Source organism: Macaca nemestrina, chromosome 1 (assembly GCF_043159975.1).
Source record: "Macaca nemestrina isolate mMacNem1 chromosome 1, mMacNem.hap1, whole genome shotgun sequence".
NCBI lineage: Eukaryota > Metazoa > Chordata > Mammalia > Primates > Cercopithecidae > Macaca > Macaca nemestrina.
The window spans coordinates 108,366,843-108,373,789 of record NC_092125.1 but is presented as its reverse complement, the minus strand read 5'-3'; the positions used below and the strand labels follow the sequence as shown (position 1 = coordinate 108,373,789).

Sequence of the window (6,947 nt, the reverse complement as noted above, 5' to 3'; positions counted from 1 at the left end):
AGAACAAAATTCTGAGCCCAGCAACGTAAACTAAGTCAATCTCTTTTTTAAATATCTCAGTGGTTAACAGCTAGGTGCCAGCTTTAATGTTTTAACTGCAGCTGGTATGAGCGGGGTTCCTGCAGTTTGCAGAGCCCCTAGTCTTTACTCTTTTCTGGGAACTGGGATCAGCATCCCTAATTCTTGAGAGGCTAACTCTAAGGCGGATTTACAATTTGGGGTTGAGTCCCTTTCAGTTTAGAACGAAGGTCATTCCTATTCTGGTAAATTTGCGTCCCCGGTTTCCATTCATTCAGTCAACAAATATTTATTAAGCATGTAGTATGTACCAGTCCCTGTTGTAGGCGTTTGGGGTGCAGCAGGGCACAGAATAAGAGATCCTTGCTCTGGTGAGGCTTATCGTAGGACTGGAGGCAAAATGATGAAAATGATTTTGAAAATTATGTTATTAACTAGAAGGTGATAAATATTACATAGAAAAAGATGTCAGGCTGGAAAATGATTGCGGAGGCCACCAGATAAAAGAGAATCCAAGATCAGGGTTCTGGTTCGGGTCAGGGAAAAGGGAGACGAACTGAGGTGCAGGAGGCTCTGAAGTCGGGGGACAATGGGGATATCTTCTGCAGAAAGCGACGAAAGAGCACTCTGGTTCCTGCAGCGGTAGGTGAAGGACAGAAAGGGCCCTGGCCGGCGATTCCCTTGGAGTAAACTGGAGGCAGGAGGCTGTTTTCTAGCAGAGCCCAGAAGATGCTCTGGCAGACGGCTCCCGGGGTCTTGGCCGGCGGTCACTCACAGCCATCCGCGACGCCCCCAAAATGGCCTCCGCGCCCCTCGCCGCCCCGCCCCGGCGCTCCGCAGCCCGCCGGTCCACGTGACCCGGCCCGCCCCTCGCGGCTGGAGACCCCGGGTCCCGGTCCCCGCGGCGGAGGCCCCGCCCCCTACGGGAAGCGGACCAACCGGAGCGGGGAAAGGCGGGGCGGGCACTGACGGCCCGCGGGGGTGGAGCTCCGCAGCGGAGTAACAGGTTGGTGGGAGGGGGAAAAAGGAGGGAGCGCCGAAGACGAGGGGGAGGGCCGGAGCTGCGCGTGCTGCTCTGACCGAGCCGGAGCCCGAGCCCCAGCCCGAGCCCGAGCCCGAGCCCGAACGCACGCACGTCTGGGAGCGCCGAGCCCGGTCAGGGTAAGTGGACCCGGAGTGGGGGCCAGGGCACCCGAGAGGAAAGCGAGCCCTCAGGGGTACCTTTGAGGGGCGGGCATCGAGGCGGAGTGAGATGCCCCTCTCTAGGGCACAGGTGCCGAGTGGGAGACGGGAGGAGGGGAGGTTGGGGCGGGGTGGGGTAGATTAAGAGCCGACCCCTACCTTGAGGTGCCAGATGCAGGTGACTGGGAAGGTGCCAGGCGAGGGGCACCTGGGGCGAATGCTGTTCCCAGGGCATGAAAGCGTTTCAGCGCCAGATCTCTCTGGAGGTCAGACGCCAGCCCTAGGGGCAGAATTTCTCTTGGAGACGGCGGTGGCGGGGGGAAGGAGTTAGTCCCAGCTGAGTCGGGAACTGCTGCTGCCTGAGGTGCAGACTCGCCAGGGGAGGGCATCTGCAGGTGCTGCTTGCCTGAGGTTCTTTCCCGCGTCCTCCGGTCTCAGCTGGCCGCTGTCACCTCCCTGATGGCTTTGAGATGACTCTGAGGTGTGGGATCTTTTCCCCAGCCCTTCACCTCCGGCCGAAGGCAGTTGCGAATCGGAGACACTGAGGGGCAGATGAGAGGGCACCCTCGTCTCTTAGCCAGGTGTACAACCATTAGGCTTTCACTTTCTGTCCTTTGCTTTCGTGCCAGGGAGAATCGTTCCTTCTTCCTCATGAGAGAGAGAGAGAGAGTACTCCCGAAGAGAGGGATATGAGGAAGCATAGAGCCCTGCCTGGGCCTGCAAAATATTGATAAATATTAATACTTATTTCTCAGGAGGCCCCTTTCTGGGGGCGGATGTCAAATCCTTTCTCCAAGTACACATGTATTTTTTCTGTGGTTCTAGATGGGGACCATTGGATGAGGTTTGGGAGCCCAACCAATTTCCTTGATGGCTGGAGGAATCCCCATTACTCCCTGAACGCCCTCCAGGCATCCCTGACTCCTGAACCTTGGTGGCTGTCAGAATGGCAGCAGGCACTATTGGTGCAGGAAATAGGCAGGACTCACCAGGAGACCACGAGACTAGGGAAATTACAACTCCAAATCCCCAGGACAGATGAAAGGTGCACCTTGGGGCCCAGACAAGACTGAAGGCAAATTTCTTTGCCTTAGGCAGGTAAGGGAACTAGAGTCAACCTTAGCTTGGCCCCTTTGAAGCCCTGCCTGAGGAAGGTTGTTGTAATTGGGAAATAATTAGCAACCGCTATGTTTGTAGATGGGCTGCCTACACATGCCTATGCGTCTCTTCTTTCATCCTGGATGTTTGGGAGTCTGGGGGCTGGCTCTGGGGGACTGCTAATCCAGAGATTTGCCGGACTCTAAGAGGATTCTGGCTTCCTAGAACCCTTCCTGTGTTTCCCAGGCTGGCCTGCATGCCATTCCCCTTGTGGGAGGTGAGGAGGGTGTAGGGCTTTTCTCTCTGTGCCAGGGAGGGGTGAACTGAGGGCCAGGGAGGTGGCCAAGGCAAGTGTGGGATCAGGAATGCAACTTTGGGAACCTGAAAGGGAGGGGTGGAGGGAGACAAAGTCTCCCTGTCACATCCTGGCCTGTCACCAGGTTCTTGTTCATCTGCTCCTTCTGCCTGTTCCTTCCCTGCCCTCTGTCCTCTCCTTTAGAGCTTTGGCTTTGCCATGAAGGCCAGAGAGCCCCTGCCTGTGGTCTTGCCCCTCTTCCTCCTCCGTGGTGTGGAATTTCTCTGGTCTGCTTTACAAGCTGCCAGTGTATTCTCCCTGGCCCCCCCCACTTCCCCTTGCCTCTCAAACCAGTCCAGCCAGTTTGCAGGGGCCCAGTTCCTCATTGTGTTTTTTTCCCTACTGGCCAAGCAGCTCTAGCCTGGCTCTCAGGTTTCTGCTTTTTTAGTGGACCTAGGCAGGAGTCCACTTGGGGGATTCTTTTTGGATCCACGGGGAACCTTCTTATCTCTTAACTATGAGAAAAAGGGTGCCGAATCATCAAGGTCACTGAGCTGTCCTTTTCTATTTCAACCATTTGCTTTCCTTGTTACCTCTGAGGGGGTTCTAATCTCTATACCTCAAGTTCTCCCATTTTCTAAATCTGCCGATTATTTAGCATCTAACCTATTGCCTGGCCCTGTGTGAATCAGCCCTTCCTCCGCACACCCGAAACCACCCCACCCCCACTTCCTGCCAGAAGTCCAGAGACCCTGTCACTCCTAGTTGGAAACCAGATGCATATGCCTGGGCCAGAGGTGATGGAATTGGGGCAGGGCAGGCTAATGAGTAACTCAGGGAGAAGTGGCTGTCTGGTACAGGTGTAGAGTGTTCTCCCACTGCTTGCAGGCAGGAAAGGCAGAGGCAGACAGATGCAGCTGAATTAACTTGTGGTCTGGTCTCTTCCTAGAGCACAGTTAGTGAGGAGAGCCCTGGGCATGTGACAAGGGAGAGAAAAGCAGGGTCAGGCATTGGTGAGGACGCAGGCCCTGGACTCCATGTTGCCTGGCCCTCGATCACTGTTTACCTGCCTACCTCTGGGGCTTACGCAAGGCCTCAGAGCTGCCCTGCTGCCTTGGTCCCGCCCCACTGTCCTCTGTAACAGAAGGCGGGTAGGTTTCGCATTTTCCATGTTGAATCATTTAGAGCCCTGCTTTCTGACCCACCCCAAAGATCCCTTCAACCCTCCTGGCCCCTGATCCACATGTCCTTGGACTGAAGGTGACTGAGGTTAGGGAGTTAACCTAACCTGGGACCTGGGGGAGTGCTCAGCACTGCCTCTGAACAATTTAGTGCTGTTGCCCAAGGGGCTGTGCCCTCCGCTGGGCCTAGGCTGGGAACTCCTTGACCTGGATCTGGAAGATCAGTAGATGTACTGACAGGGTAGACAGCATCATGAATAAATCATGTGGCTTCCTGACAGCCGGCAATCTAGGCACATCTGGTTCTAAGATCATGACTACATAGGGCAGCAAGGCTGGACCAGGAGGAGGTCCTGTTGCTAAGAGGTCCTGTTACTGAGGCAAGTAGATTTGTCTTGGGCAAATCTCCCCACTGCTGTGCAAGTGGGCTTTAGTTCAGGATACAGCCTTTAACAAATATTTGTTGACATCTAGCACATGCCCAAACACCTGGGGACACAGTGGTTAGCTGATAGCCATGGTCTTTGCCCTCCAGGAGCTTATTATCTAGTAGGGGAGGAGACAGACAAGAAATAATTACTCCAATAAATGTATAAATATAAACTGGAATAAACCTGCTGAAGGACAACTATAGAGCATATAACGTGGATCTGACCTGGTTTGTGGGAGGCTGATTTGTGAGAACTGACCTTGTTTGTGGGAGTGGTGGTCAGGGAAGGCTTCTCTGAAGAAGTGACATCTTTCTATGAACCAGGTGAAGCCAGAAGTGCCTGTTGGACGAAGTAGCATGTGTGAAGGATGATATTTGTTGTCAGCTTTGTGATAGTCACAATGCTAAATGTTTTCATGTTTAATATCTTGTCTTTTCTCTCCTTTTTATTAAATTAGAACCCAAGTTCAATAAAGTACAAAAATCTTTTTTTTTTTGTTTGAGATGGAGTCTTGCTGTGTCACCCAGGCTGGCAGATCTTGGCTCACTGCAGCCTCTGCCTCTCAGGTTTAAGCAATTCTCCTGCCTTGGCCTTCCCAGTAGCTCGGATTCCAGGTGTGCGCCACCATGCCAGGCTAGTTTTTGTATTTTTAGTAGACATGGGGTTTCACCTTGTTGGCCAGGCTGTTGTTGAACTCCTGACCTCAGGTGATCTGCCTGCCTCGGCCTCCCAAAGTGTTGGGATTACAGATGTGAGCCACTGCGCCTGGCCTAAATAAAGCACAAAGATCTTAAGTGTGTAACTTGGTAATTTTTTATTGTTGTATATGCCCATATAATTATTTATTTATGCATATGGCTGCATAAATATCATTCTTACAGATAATAACCTTGTGGGGCATTATCATTATACCCATTTTACAGATGAGGAAACTGAGGCACAGGAAAGTTGTGGGTTTTTTGTTGTCGATGTTGTTTTTGAGACAGAGTGTCACTCTATCACCCAAGCTGGAGTGCAGTGGTACGATTACAGCTCACTGCAGCTTCAAACTCCTGGGCTCAGGTGACCCACCTGCCTCAGCCTCCCAAGTAGCTGGGACTACAGGTGTGTACCACCATACTCAGTTAGTTTTTTTTGTATTTTTTGTAGAGATGGGGTTTTGCCATGTTGCTCAGGCTGGTCTCAAACTCCCGAGTTCAAGTGATCCACCCACCTTGGCCTCCCAAAATGCTGGGATTACAGGTGTGAACCACCATACCAGAAAAGTTGTGATTTGCCTGAGGTTGCATACACCAGGTAAAGAGCAGAGACAGGATTCCAAACCAGATCCTGACTCTAGTCCGGTGCATTTTCTACTGGATGAGTGGTTTGGAGAACTACTTTACTTGTCTGCCTTCACAAGCCTTTTAAGATGGGGTGATGAAAGTTTGTGTGTGCTGTTTCCTCGGGGAGGGTGCCTTGTTTTCATCATTTTCTCATGGAGTCCCAGGGCCAAAAAGATGAAGAATCATTCCTAATAAAGGGCTCTTCTCTCCCTGTTCCTTTCTCTTAAAAATTGCTGGGAATTCTAAGAATGCCCTTCTTCAGATAGGAGACCTTCCCTACCAAGCCCTTTGTCACCTGTAGCTCTGCCTCTCCCATCCCTTCCCCTCCCTTCTCATCTCACCCTCGTTTCCTGGCTTGCTAGCACTTTACAGTCCCTGAAAGGGGCCTTGCCAAGTTTCCTTGGCCCAGAACTCCACGGGGAGGTTGAGTTGGGTATGTTTGTGTTTCTGTCTGGCACGTTAGAGGCTCCTCCTCCAGTTTGGTGCTAGGCTCTGGTGGAGACTAGCAGAAGGGGTGGGGAAGCTGAATTTTTTTTATTTGCTTGGAAGACAATCTCTCCCCCAAGTTCCTGGAGCCAGAGCATACCTGGAATACATTCCATTTGCTGACTCTGAGCTTTAGCGATGTGGGCCTGGGAAGCTGGCCTGTGGATGGTGTTGGCTCTGGCTCTCAGCTGAGACAAGTTTACCTGACTTGGGGCCCCTTGAAATGGCACTTTTCTTTTTGAGAGAGAGTTTCACTTTTGTCACCCAGACTGGAGTGCAATGGCGTGATCTTGGGTCACTGTAAACTCCATCTCCCGGGTTCAAGTGATTCTCCTGCCTCGGCCTCCCGAGCAGCTGGGATTATAGGCACCCGCCACCACGCCTGGCCGATTTTGTATTTTTAGTAGAGACAGGATTTCACCATGTTGGTCAGGCTGGTCTCAAACTCCTGACCTCAGGTGATCCACCCACCTTGGGCTCCAAAAGTGCTGGGATTACAGGCATGAGCCACCATGCCTGGCCGAGTGGTACAGTTTTTAAACCACATTTAAATCTTTTTGGCTGGGTGCAGTGGCTCATGCCTATAATCCCAGCAATTTGGGAGGCTGAGGTGGGCGGATCACCTGAGGTCAGGAGTTTGAGACCAGCTTGGCCAACATGGTGAAACCCCATCTGTACTAAAAATACAAAAATTAGCCAGGCATGATGGTGGGTGCCTGTAATCCCAGCTACTTGGGAGACTGAGGCAGGAGAATCACTTGAACCCGGGAGGCAGAGGTTGCGGTGAGCCAAGATCATGCCATTACACTTCAGCCTGGGCAACAAGAGCAAAACTCCGTCTCAAAAAAACCACAACTTTTTCTTGAATAGATAATACATCTACATGGTTCCAAATTCAAAAGGGATAAAGAGATATACAGTAGAATGTCTA

At 51.9% G+C, this 6,947-nt stretch overlaps 1 protein-coding gene across 1 annotated transcript in view; it reads left to right on the top strand.

Annotated features, from left to right (window-relative positions):
- The first annotated feature begins 1,045 nt into the window (after positions 1 to 1,045).
- The window catches only part of LOC105497853 (cingulin), a 28,456-nt gene continuing 22,554 nt past the window's right edge, over positions 1,046 to 6,947 (top strand). The window contains exon 1 of the mRNA XM_011769342.2: positions 1,046 to 1,179. The gene's annotated coding sequence lies outside the window, so the exon portion shown is untranslated. The remainder of the gene's footprint in view (positions 1,180 to 6,947) is intronic.